The sequence below is a fragment of the Stenella coeruleoalba genome (genome assembly GCF_951394435.1).
Source record: "Stenella coeruleoalba genome assembly, chromosome: 17".
NCBI classification, from domain to species: Eukaryota; Metazoa; Chordata; class Mammalia; order Artiodactyla; family Delphinidae; genus Stenella; species Stenella coeruleoalba.
In genome coordinates, this window is record NC_137163.1 from 35,297,805 (window position 1) to 35,310,842 (window position 13,038).

At 45.2% G+C, this 13,038-nt stretch overlaps 1 protein-coding gene and 1 pseudogene across 6 annotated transcripts in view; both read left to right on the forward strand.

The window, feature by feature from the left end:
• ANKRD46 (ankyrin repeat domain 46) overlaps nucleotides 1–13,038 on the forward strand; it is a 157,833-nt gene that overhangs the window by 127,254 nt on the left and 17,541 nt on the right. Inside the window, exon 12 of one of the 5 annotated variants that reach the window (XR_013824584.1) lies at nucleotides 11,730–12,025. The exons of the other annotated variants lie outside the window; for them this stretch is intronic. The gene's annotated coding sequence lies outside the window, so the exon portion shown is untranslated. Of the gene's footprint in view, nucleotides 1–11,729; nucleotides 12,026–13,038 lie in introns of those variants that run through there. 5 annotated transcript variants of the gene reach the window in all.
• The window catches only part of LOC307176349 (sal-like protein 4), a 122,500-nt pseudogene that overhangs the window by 65,597 nt on the left and 43,865 nt on the right, over nucleotides 1–13,038 (forward strand). The gene's annotated exons all lie outside the window — the stretch shown is intronic.

Below are 13,038 nucleotides of genomic sequence, written 5' to 3' on the forward strand. Positions count from 1 at the left end.
TGACAGAAAAGCAGAAAGTGCTGTGGGTGGGAGGTGGGGAGTAAGTGACACGCAGCACCTGGGCACGCAAGCACTTGCCAACCCCCTCAGAAATATCCAGAGGGGACTGGTTTCCTGCAGTCGTGCAGAACAAAGATTCAGGCTATTAAATTTGGGTATTAAAAAGAGGAGCTTACAGAAGATCTGGAAACATGGGGATACTGAAATTACATATCAGACAGAATATGATAATTTCAGCTTCGTATCAAAGAACAGTTTGTGCCAGCAAAGAACAGGCTGAAAGAAAACAGCATAATTCCCCTTGTATTTAATCAGACGTTCACCTGCACAGGGCGTATGCGTGGCCCTGGCTGGCTCCACAATTCCAGTTTCAAATATGACATGTTCCCCAGGCATGAGCATCCCGGGGAGGAACACGGGCACGTGCTGTTTATTAGACTCTCTGCTCAGCTCCAGCGATCTTGTCTTTTCTCTTAATATCAGGAAAATTAATGGGAAACTATGAGCAGAAATACAAGCAATCATTTTCAAGAGGCCCAAGCAAATGTTGAGGGGCCGGAGGAGAGGGTATTGTTCTACCGTTTTCAGCACTCCACCCTTTACAGGCTTTTTGTCCTAGAGTTCTCTCTCCTCCCTTTGTCCTCCACACTGGATCTTTCCTTTTCTTCTCATACTAGCATCTTTACCTTATTGATAAGTCTCGCATCCCATTCACTGACAGCACAGTTGGCCCCTTGCCAGGCACCAGGGACAGACTCTGCCTTGGGCTTGCACAAGGCACACAGATGTTCCCATCTCGTTGCAGAAAAGCCAGCTTAGCCCCAGGAAGCCAGAAAGTAAAATTGGCACTTCACCCTGATAGCTAGCACTCAAGAGAAAGAACAATCTAAAAGCCTGTGAGAAAAGAGGGTCCCTTTGTCCCCCTTGCCCTACAGGACGGTAAACCCTTTCAAGAAAACATCTTTCAGACCCAAGAGATATGTCCGCCATGTCTTACGATATTCCCTCCGAATATTCCAGAGCAAAATATCTTCTCTACCACCTCTTGGACCTTCTCACCTACAACTGTCCCCTCACTGCACTCTGGCTGCACTGACCTCCCCTTGGTTGCCAGGATCTGCCAAGAGCATTCCTACCCCAGAGCTCTGCACCTCCTGTTCTCCCTGTCTGGAACACTCTAGAGGTCAATGTGATACCCTCTCTCACTTTCCTAAGGTTCCCACTCAAATATCACCTTCTCAGGGACCCTCCAGGATGACTGTATGACAAAAAACATATACCTCTAGCACTTTCCCCACCAGACACATCTGACATTTGTTTAATTTCTGTCTCTCTCCACACAAGCTCTAGATATAAGGCACGTGTCTGTTTTGTTTGTGGCAGAGACTTCAGTACCCAGAAAAGAAGTTGACACAAAACAGATGCTCAATAAATACTGTTGAATGAATGACTGAATGTTCCCCCCAACTCTTTTACCACCAAATAATGTTTTATTACCAACTTTCCTCCCAGAAATATTAGAAATTCTTATTATATCACTGAAAGCCTGTCTGAGCATCTAAGAAGCAGAAACTAACTGACGTGCCCTCACTCACTTGTTCTAATTCCAGCCACGGGGGTCTTTAGTAGACCTTGTTAGCTTCATCCCAGGTCAAAGTAAAATTTGTATTAGCTTTTCCAGCCCCCAACACCCAGGGGACAGGAGTGCCTGGGCTGGGAACCGCTACTTCACCCAATCAGTAATATCACTTCTTCCCACTAAAGGAACACACAATGTCCACACACAGTGTGTGTATATACCTGTCGACACCCCATTCAGACTGTACAAGTACTGGACTACAGAATATCCCATTTGACCTTCCCATTTCAAACACATATTTTCCAGGCACCTGCTGGATGCTAGCAATGCAGCAATAAATAACAGACCTGTGGAGCTTATGTTGCAGAAATTAGACAGTGAATGCTCTTTAACTTGAACTAAAAGTGACCTAGAAATCTAGAATCTTCAAAGACAAGAACCCACGTTAAAATTTTTCATTCTCACGGTTCTGGAAATGGATAGTGCTGGTGGTTGCACAACGTTGTGAACGTACTTCATGCTACTAATTGTGCACTTAAAAATGGTTAAATGTATATCTTACCAAAAAAAATTTTTTTTTCATTCTCTTTCCAAGGACATGCCTTAAATGTGTCTTGTGGTTTGTGAACCTGTACTCCTTTTGCTTAAATTTCTTTGGTTAATTAGAAAAGGAGTATACACAAAGCGTACTGGGCAGCTCACAGAATTATCAGGAGGACTGGAGGTGTTCCTAAGGAGAAGCATTCACAGCCATGTTGCAGAACTGTGCTGTCACCATAGCCACCAGGCACTGGTGTTCCAGTTTGCAATGTTGCTACTTAGATGGGGAACTTACTTTAGTAAGCAACTGCCTTCAGCACCAGTGGCACTTCTGCATCAAGAACTTCACCTTTCAGCCACCGCCACTGCCCCAAATCCCCTCTACCATCTTTCCCAGAAAATAGATTCTAGATGGTGCTGGCGTTCTTACATTGCCTACTTTTAAAGAAAAGTTTCAGGCAGGTTTGGTGGCTGATTGGTAAAGACAAGGGCACATGCCTGTGCATTAGCTGCAAGGGAGCCTGGGAAAATGTTCCACCCTGGGATCCGGGGCTCATGAGGCAGGACCTTCTCCAAACACAGGAAGGGTTTTCAGTAGGTGCTGTGCATGCAGCAAGGAAATGTGACAAATGTCTCCTATGGATAGGCTCTCATTTTGCTCTTCTTTTTTCCTCCTAGCCACATTTTCACCTCTCCAAAGCTTCACTTATACTTTGCTTCTTCAGACCCCTATAGAGAGACATTAGAATAGTTTGGAGACTCCCCCAAATTTCTCTGCATACAGATGCACAAAGGGTCTTGGGCTTACTGTAGGCTGGAAGAAAATCAGAATACAGAGTAGCTTCTCTGCAAGCCAAACTCCCAAAGTGCTTAGTCTCTAGCCCAAATTCAGAAATTTGGGACAGACTGTAGGATGCAGTAGATAGACAGAGGTAGAATGGGCTGGATGACAATTCTTACCCTGGAAAAATGTTGTCAACCTAGCAGGTAATCATGAAGTACCTCTATTCTATGTTCATTCATCAATCCAACATTTCACATTTATTTATTGAACAACTTTTGTGCTCAATGGGTCAAGCCCTGTTATATGTGCTGGGGATTCAGCAGTTGACAAAATAGACAAAATTTACTGCCTTCATGAACATTCTAGTGGGGGAAGACTGGCAAAAAGGAAATAAAAATACAACGCATTAGATAGTGGTAAATGCTGTAAAGAAAACCAAGCAGGAAAGGGGTATATTAGTCTGCTAGGTCAGACTGGGTGGCTTTAACAATAAAAATTTGTTTTTCTCACAGTTCTGGAGACACACATCCAAGATTAAGGTGTTGGCACATTTGTTTCCTCTGAGGCCCGTCTCCTTGGCTTGTAGATGTCCATCGTCCCCATGTGTCTTCACATGATCTTCCCTCTCTGTGTCTATATCCTAATCTCCCCTTCTCATAAGGACATTAGTCATATTGGAGTAGGTTCCCACTCATATGACCTCATTTTACCTTAATTACCTCTTTAAAGGTCCTGCCTACAAATAAGGTACTGGAGCTTAGGGCTTCAACATATGAATTTGTGTGGGACACAATTCAGCCTATAATAGAGGGAGAGTATTGAATGTTGCAAATTTGTTTAATTTTTGTTTTAATAATGTCTATTTGGGGGTTTTTTCTTAAAATTTGTATTATGAAAATTTCTAAGTATACTCAAAAGGAGAAAATACAAACACACAATCCCGTATTAATCAGCAGCTTCAACAACCACCACATTTTGCCAGATTTATTTCATCTACCCTCTCCCTCTGCTTTTTTTTGGTGGTTGTTTTATTTATTGCTGGAATATTTTAAAGAGATTCCAAATATCATGTCATTTCATCTTTCAAAACTTCCACATGTGTCTCCCTGAAAGGATATGTCCCTATATAACTATAAGGCCATCATCACACTTATTAAAATTAACAATTAATTCCTCAATAGCATCTAATACCAGGCCATATTTAACTTTTCTCACTTATGGAAATTATCTTTAGAGTTGTTTGCTGAAATCAGGATCCAAATAGTCCATCCATTGTGTGTGGTGTTTACATCTCTTAATCTCTTTTAATTTAGAAGAGTCATCCCTGCATGTTTCTTTACAAGTGATTGACTTGTTGAGGAAACCAAGTCAGCTTCTCTGGGGTATCTTACATCCTGGCTTTCACTGATTCCTTTTTCGTGATGCTGTTTAACATGTCTGTCTCCCCACTTGATTTTCTATAGCCTGGAAGTTAGATTTAATGGCTGGACTTGGCCCAAATTCAATTTTTCTTCCAAGTACACTTCACTGGTGATCCTGTTTAATTCATTTTACATCCTATCTGGAGGTATACAATATTCGGTTGTATTTTTAGTGATGCCAAGATTGCTCAGTGACTTCGGCTGGTAATAGCTTGCATGCTCTGTTGTAAAGTTCCTCATCAACCTCTACTTTACCCTCTATTGCTGATAGCACTTGTTTCAGTTTTCCATTAGGGTCTGCAAAATGATCATTTTCTAACTGTGTCGTTTCCTTCATAATTCAATTCCTCCATAACTTCAACATAGAAAAATCTTCCTTCATTTACTAGGGCTGTTTGGTTACTCTGGAATTTGGTTCGTAGTGAAAATGCAGGACAAATTCTGGGGATATTCTGGAACAATCCATGAACTCAATGTTTTCATTGAGTTACATTTTGAATGCACTAAAGGAGCTGGATTTTGAAAGGATATCTGCATCAAATCTTTGAAAAAATAAGCAGATGATTCTTTGGTATTCATTTAATCCCCAAATATCAGCTTTGAAAACCTGGATATACAGAATTGGTTTTCCTTAAGTGAAGCACAGAGTTTTCAAACAAGAAGACCCTGGATAAATACTGACCAATGTACTGATGGAATGACAAATAGATAATCTAGTCTAGTGGTTCCCTGTCTTCTTTCTATTATAAGACATGTGACCAAGGACAGCCAACACCTCCAAAGAGATAACAATAGGGTAGCACAGTTATGTGCTAGGCACCGTGCTAAGTGCTCTCCACACATGAACATATTTAATTCTCATTACAACCTTCTAAGATACATTTATATCCTCCATTCCACAGATGAGGAAATTCAGGTAAAGAAGGTAAAGGTAGGGACTTCCCTGGTGGTCCAGTGGTTAAGACTCCACGCTTCCAATACAAGGGACTCGGGTTCGATCCCACATGCTGCGCGGTGCAGCCATAAAAAAACAGAACATAAAGACAGTCACACAGCTAGTAACTGGAGGAGCCAGGAGTTAAACCCATGCAGTGTATATGCTGATAAGCACACTACACCACAGCGCAGTTCACCAAAGCTGATGGTTACGTATAATTCCCAGAGAGTTAACTACGACTAACTTTCTCTACTATTCAGAGAGCAACTTCAAATCCATTCTAATTTAATTATTTTTAAAAGACATAAACCAGTAGAAAATACGTACTCTTTGAACAGTGAAGAGCTCATTGCAACATATGTTACATTGGTCATGACAAACTGGTGGATTTACAGAAGCTCGGGGAAGATGGTCACTTCTGACAGGCTGGTGCTGTCCAATTCCAGGTGGGTTTGGGGGCATCTCCAGAGTGAATCGAATTGCCTCACAGTAATAGCTATTATTATATAAAGCTGGATGCTGATCTAAGCTCTTTAAACATATTAACTCCCCTATCTACCTAGAGGGCCTCCCCCACCCCCAGTGGACTCCAGGCCATGTTCCCATGTACCTATACCTTGAGAATGCCCCCAGGAGACCATGGAGGGTCTGTCAGGAAAGTTGTGTTTATTCAGTTTCTTGAAGGACCTGTCAGCCAGCCCTACCTCGCAGAAGTCAGTTCTGGAGTGAACAGTCTCAAGGACACCTTGGTGAGCTGAGGTGGCCTCCAAGAAGGAGAGAAGGTCATTCCCCCTCCCTGAAGCAGCTTGCCCACTCCCCTCCCCACCCAGGAGGGCACTCTTTGATTGATGCTAGGATGCTTCCAAACAGCCATCTGCACACTGCTCCATGCTCTGTGGCATTGATCAAAGAACGAAAAATCCTGGCGACAAAGCTGACAGGTGTGCCTATTCTGACTTGACAGCGTTCATGTCTTTGTCAACCTGTCTTTCCCTATTTAGGAATCATCATAGCTCCAGCTTTCCTCCTAATACCACGGTAAACATCCATCAGTGACTCAAGCCAGATATTGGTTGCTACCCAAACTGCTCCTTATGCAGGTTCTCTTGTGATCCCTGAGTCATCATCTCCACCTGACTGACGAGGCCTCCCCTTCTCGTGGCTTCTTGCCAAGGCTGCTCTTAGCCTGAGCTAATTAGCACCCTCCACCTACACCCCATCCTCTGCTCTCCCACCCACTCGGGCAGGCTGCAATTGAGAGAGAAAGCTCAAGAGCTGTGAAAAATGAGCAAAGCTTGGAAAACAGGAGAAACTGCCAGCCGGGAGCCCTCCACGCCACTTTTAGGGCAGCCCCTCCCTATTATGAGAGCAATAAAGAAATCGCAATTTATGCATTTAGAAGCCAATGGCCCTTTCATCCGGAGTGGCTGGTGAATGCCAAGCACACTCCACCGCGGAGGGCTCCAGCTAGAAGCGCACGCCTTGCTGCAGCGGAGAAAGGGCTGCCTTGCTGAGCCACCACTCCTAAGGCAGCTGGAAGCAGCGTGATGGAGCAGAAAATGGCCTGGTGAATGCGAGATTTCAGTTTCCACTTCTGTGTCTTGAGAATGTTCCCTTCCAGGGAGCCTGCTTCCAGCCCAGTCACAGGAGCCTTAAGTATAGCCTGACTGTGTGATAAAGAAGGACAGTGAGAGACGGTGATGACGGCACTCGATCACTGGGATCATCACCAGGGATAAGACTGGAGATTTGCTGTCACCAGAAAAAAATGACCTTTATCAATATAGTGGCCACAGGAGGCACCTTCCATCCCCTCAGTGTGGCTGATTCTGAACCAGCTAGGTTCTGGCTATTCCAGCGTGATTCAGAGACCACGTTAGCATTAGAATCGCCTGTGAGCTTATTAGAAATGCAGACGGTTGGGTCCCATCCAGAGCTACTGACTCCAACTCTGTATTTAACCAGACCCCCTGCTGATTCTCCTGCACACCCTGACTGAGCCGGGAGATGAGCCCTAGGCTCCCCTCTTTGTTGTGAAGAGAAAGCGAGAGAGCTGAGCTGTGATGCTCAGACTCTTTCCTTTGCGGTCCTGCATGTAGGCCGGGGAGAAAGTGGGCTGTGAGTCACTAGCCAGCCCTTCTTGCCTGCGGGGAAACTCGCTGACAGCCTGACACAGTGAGTCACTGGCACTCTCCTCTATTTAAGTTCTACCAGGTTCCTCCCCTCTCCAGCAAGGTGAAAACCGGAGTGAATGACCCAAGTCCTTTCTTTATGCAAAATTCTTTATTCTCTTTTGCCTGTTGGAAACCATGTTCCAAAAGCATTCATGGAGGCTCCGACTGCGTTCAAATGAAGGGTACTCTGCCCGCCCATTCAAGACCCTCATCACCACCCTCTTTCCAGGCGCAGGCCTCATCCTCAGCTATCTGAGGCTAGCGGGTAGGTCGACCCTAACCACAGAGGTCGCTGGCAAACTTCCACAGACGGGCCCCCCTTTCATTTTCCCCATGTAGCTCCCCACCAAGTGCGAGGAGCAAAGAATTATATTACAGAATTTATTTTAAAGGAAAACCTCCCAAGCATTTTTAAAATCTTGTAACTATTTCAAGAATGTCTGTGCTGTCAAGGCTGTGAGGAATGTCTGCTTCAGCATCCATCAGCATCCTTTTAAAAGTCCACCTCTGATGTGGTGAATGTGAAAAGTAGGGTCTATGAAAGAGAAGCGGGGCATTTCTTTTCTTTCTTTAACGTCTTTATTGGAGTATAATTGCTTTACAATGGTGTGTTAGTTTCTGCTTTATAACAAAGTCAATCAGTTATACATATACACATGTTCCCATATCTCTTCCCTCCCTCCCACCCTCCCTATCCTACCCCTCCAGGCGGTCACAAAGCACAGAGCTGATCTCCCTGTGCTATGCGGCTGCTTCCCACTAGCTATCTATTTTACGTTTGGTAGTGTATATATGTCCATGCCACTCTCTCACTTTGTCCCAGCTTACCCTTCCTCCTCCCCATATCCTCAAGTCCATTCTCTAGTAGGTCTGTGTCTTTATTCCCGTCCTGCCCCTAGATTCTTCATGACCTTTTTTTTTTTTTCTTAGATTCCATATATATGTGTTAGCATACGGTATTTGTTTTTCTCTTTCTGACTTACTTCACTCTGTATGACAGACTCTAGGTCCATCCACCTGACTACAAATATCTCAATTTCCTTTCTTTTTATGGCTGAGCAATATTCCATTGTATATATGTGCCACATCTTCTTTGTCCATTCATCCGATGATGGACACTTAGGTTGCTTCCATGTCCTGGCTATTGTAACTAGAGCTGCAATGAATATTTTGGTACATGACTCTTTTGAATTATGGTTTTCTCAGGGTATATGCCCTGTAGTGGGATTGCTGGGTCGTATGGTAGTTCTATTTGTAGTTTTTTAAGGAAGCTCCATACTGTTCTCCATAGTGGCTGTATCAATTTACATTCCCACCAACAGTGCAAGAGTGTTCCCTTTTCTCCACACCCTCTCCAGTATTTATTGTTTCTAGATTTTTTGATGATGGCCATTCTGACCGGTGTGAGATGATATCTCATTGTAGTTTTGATTTGCATTTCTCTAATGATTAATGATGTTGAGCATTCTTTCATGTGTTTGTTGGCAATCTGTATATCTTCTTTTCTTTTTGTAATGAAAACCAGTGGAGTACACATGTTCATCTCTCCTTACATAGAACACGCTGCTGGCCCCAGTCCCTACTAGCCTTGCCCTCCCTTCTCTGTTTGCTTCAAAGAGGCAGTCAGGATGGGAATGTTCATTTATTTGAGCAGAGATGTGTCAAAGTTGGATTTGTTTTTAAACAAACGTTGCTGATGAGAAAGGTATATGAACATTATCTTTAAGCCAGCTGATCGTACAAAAAGTTTGGTCATTTTCAAGTACGTATTAGGTGTTTGGCAGAAATTGGACGCTAGTGTCCTAGCATGTGACATGGAGGATCTCATGCTATGCTGTGTCCCCAAGCCTAGCACAGTCCCTGCCACAGTGTAGGCACTCAGGGAATGTCTGTGGCCACAGGGGGCAAAGGAGTGGGAGAAACACAGCAGATACTAGGCAACACGTCTCACAGGGCCTCACCTGCTTCCCTCTGCAGGGCAATCTCGGGCACCAAAAAGACTGAATATTAAATATAAATCGAGGATGAAATGGAACAATGAAGATTTGCCATAACAGCCATCAGTCCTCCTGGTCTGTAGAACCCCACTGGGGGTTGGGAGCCTGCCTTAGGCCGGGTTCCCTAGAATAGAACTTGAGACAGGGATTCTTGTGCAAGTGATTTACAGAGAGTACTCCCTGGACAAGGGAAGGGAGGGGAGAAGGAGGGGGTGGGGAAGGGGGAGCTAGCAAGGATGTAGCCTCCCCGAGAGCTCAGGGAGCACAAGTTATACGGCCAAGTTGACCCCACCTTGAGGCAAGGGGCCATCAATAGTCACTGAGTCATTGACAGGGCGCAGAAGAGTTGGGGGGGGGGCGTGAGGAGGAGGAGGGTGCACCAGCCCTAAAGGGGGTCTGGGCGGGGCACCAAGAGCATCCACTACATTCCCTTCAAGGTGCAGCTGGGCTCACCTGTCAGACTTGTAATAAATACCTAAGTTGATTTCTGTGGCTACATATAACTTAGGAGACATTTTAACACCCCTCCATCCTGACTCCCTCACCTTGCTCTATTTTCTTCCCACCACACTTATCACCATCTATCATGCTATATAATTCACCTATTTTTACATTTACTAATAGTTTATTTATTGTCTCTGCTCCCACACACTAGAATGTAGGCTCTATGAGGATAGGTATTTTTCTCTCTTTTGAATGATGTGTCCCAAGAATAGTGCTTGATCCATGGGAAGTGCTGGGTGAGTACGTGGTAATGAAAGAGTATTCTGAAGAGTGTATTCTGCCTGCCTGTTGTTGTTCAGGGACTTCTGCAATGATTCTTTGGGTCCAAAGCAATCAAATTCTGGCCTGCATGAATAAGCAAGGAACTATAGCATGTTGGAGGAGGACTGTAGGGTCCCATGATTCTCAGATTTCAGTGTGTTTAAGAACCACATGGGAATCTGGTTAACAGTGGCATTCTTGGTCCCCACCCCCAGAGATTCAGATTCAGTAGTTCTGGAAGAGGCCCAAGAATATGCACTTTGAAAAAGTATAACCATTGATTTTGATGTAGGTGACCTGAGGCACATACTTTGAGAAACACTGATGGAGTCTGAAACACCGGCTAGGACAGTTATAAATAGCATCCCAGACCTCCCAGCTGATGAGCTGCAGAGCTGGGGTTAGACCTGGCTCTTCCAACTCTCAGCACTGCATGTTTTCCACTCACAGGCCCTCTTAATATATGTTTATAAGCTTTGCATGTACATTGGTTACCATGGGAACATAAAAGCCTGATGAAATCCTACAACTATAACTGGGCTTTGAGGCAACGGTAAATAGCTATCTTTAGAAAAATTCAGCTCCACAATTTATTGTGGCTTGTATTCCCCTATGTTCTTGTAGATTCTTCTAAAATTGTAAATGTGCTTTTGTGATGTGCTGATGCCATAACCATTTGACAGGAGGGAGCACAGTGAGAACCAGGGCCGTTGCTCACACTGGTTTGGGGGTAGACGAAAAAGACAGGGAGGCCGTATGGAGAAACTGGAATGAAGCAGTATGATTTAATGTATGGAAGGACTTCGAGGTGGCCATTAACTGATTCAATGAATGAATGAATGAATGAGGGTTGGCTGAAAGGTATTTCGATGAGGAATATTTCATTCCTCATAAACCCTCTGGTTGAGAGCATTGACCATCCTTAGAAGGAGTGTGCTTGGGGTAGAGGTTAGATCCCACGTATCAACAGTGGTTGATGAGCCACCTCCCAAGAGTAAATCGTTAAAGTAAGAACTATATCACCAGGTGTGGCACTTACAGTGTGCCAGGGTCTAAGTTTTATATATTATCCCTCTTGATCCTCATAACAACGCTCTATGTAGATTCTAGTATCCTCATGTTACAGACGAGGAAACCGAGAAGTTAAGTAGGTTGCCTAAATTCTCACATTTACAAAGTATCTAAGCTAGGTCTCGACCCTGGCAATCTGGGTCCAGACCTGCGCTTTTAACCAATCACTGCTGTCTGATGGAGCTGAAATAGAACAGGCGGAGCTTCTGTCTTCTGGAGCATCGCCCTGAGGGTTGATGAGCCATTGTAAAGTGGGAGCTGGGACAAGACTGAACTGCTTGTATGGTGGGGGACAGGGAGGGGGAAGATTGAGGAGGGAGGGTTAGGCTGGGGAGAGGAGAGGGAAGCACTGAACATAAACTTGGGAGAACAGAAATATCCAGGGTGGATTTCAAGTCGTTGATTCTGGAATTGGAGGACCTAAATCCTCTCCTCCTCTCCTCTTTGACATGAACCGGAAGTTTGCCATGCTCGTTACTGCGTTTGTCACATGGATTCTTTTCTGGGAGAGAAGTTCAGAGGAAGAGCAGCCACTTGACTTCTGGCTTCACGGAAGAGGGACAGCACTCGGTGGAAGATGACAGAGTTTCCCTCGACCATGGTGGGGCAAGTGGTGCGCCCACCCAGACCAGGGTGCACCAAACAAGGGACTCGCGGAGAGCAGAGCGGTCTGCGGGGGAGGGGCCCTCCGCGGGGCCCTGGCTGGAAGGCTTCGGGAGGAATCGTGTTGCCTTGGCAATAGAGGCTTCGGAGAGAAAGGAGCGTGTGAGAGATTGGACTTGGTGGGGAGGGGCGGGAGGAGGGGACAACTGTAGTCCAGAAACGGAAAACAGAGCTGGTGACAAAAGCAGGCACCAAACCTCACACCAGAGAGGAACGTTATTTTCATGTAGTTTGCCATCAGGGAGAGGCCCTGGGAATAGGGATTTTTCCCAGAATTCATCCGAAATGGAGACAGGCTAGAGGTGGGAGGGAAAGAAGTGGGTCTAGGTCACGTGGGTGCAGAGCTGCTCCCCAGCCCCGTCCGCCACCTCCTCTTCTCCATTCTCTGTCTCCCTCCTCTGTGCTCAGCTAAGGTGTGATGAAGGCAAATGAAAGAAAGGTATGAAAAATGGTCACTAGACTTGACCTTTAACTCAGGAAGTAGTTATACCTGAAACCAAGCGAGTTTTGTTAGCCCTAAAGAATTTCTAAAGTGCGATATGGCTGGATGGGTTTGGGAGGGGCGGTGGTAGTCGACAGGGGTGGGTGTGACACGTGAGGCGGCTCCTTACTTCCTCCGGAAGTCTTATGCATCCCCGCGCCTCCTTGTCACGTGGGCCCTGAAAATGTAGTCGGGACAATACTTCGGAGAAGGCTGCCTGAGCCGGGTGTGAAGGGCTAGAGATAGCAGGTGAAGGAGGTGCTCCAGGAATAGTGCCCTGTGCCTCTTAAAGCTAGAGGAGGGGGAGGCCACTGCTGAAGATGCAGGAACATCGGCATCTTGGGTAACCCTATCAGGCCCTTGTTACGGGAGCCCTTGCTCAGTACTGGTACTTCACTGTAGGCTGACATTAATATCCACTAATGTGCCAGAAACAGTATATCCTTGGAAGACTGGCTCGGTGTAGCCGAGACCCTCTCACCTCCCGACACCCTCTCCAAGCCTAGTAATGTTCAAATTCTAATGTTACTGTGGCCTCTTGGGTACCCGCAGGCTAGGGAGGTCCAGTGATATTCGTGTTACACAACAAATGTATGAAATACTTTCGCCTTGTTATTTTAAATTCA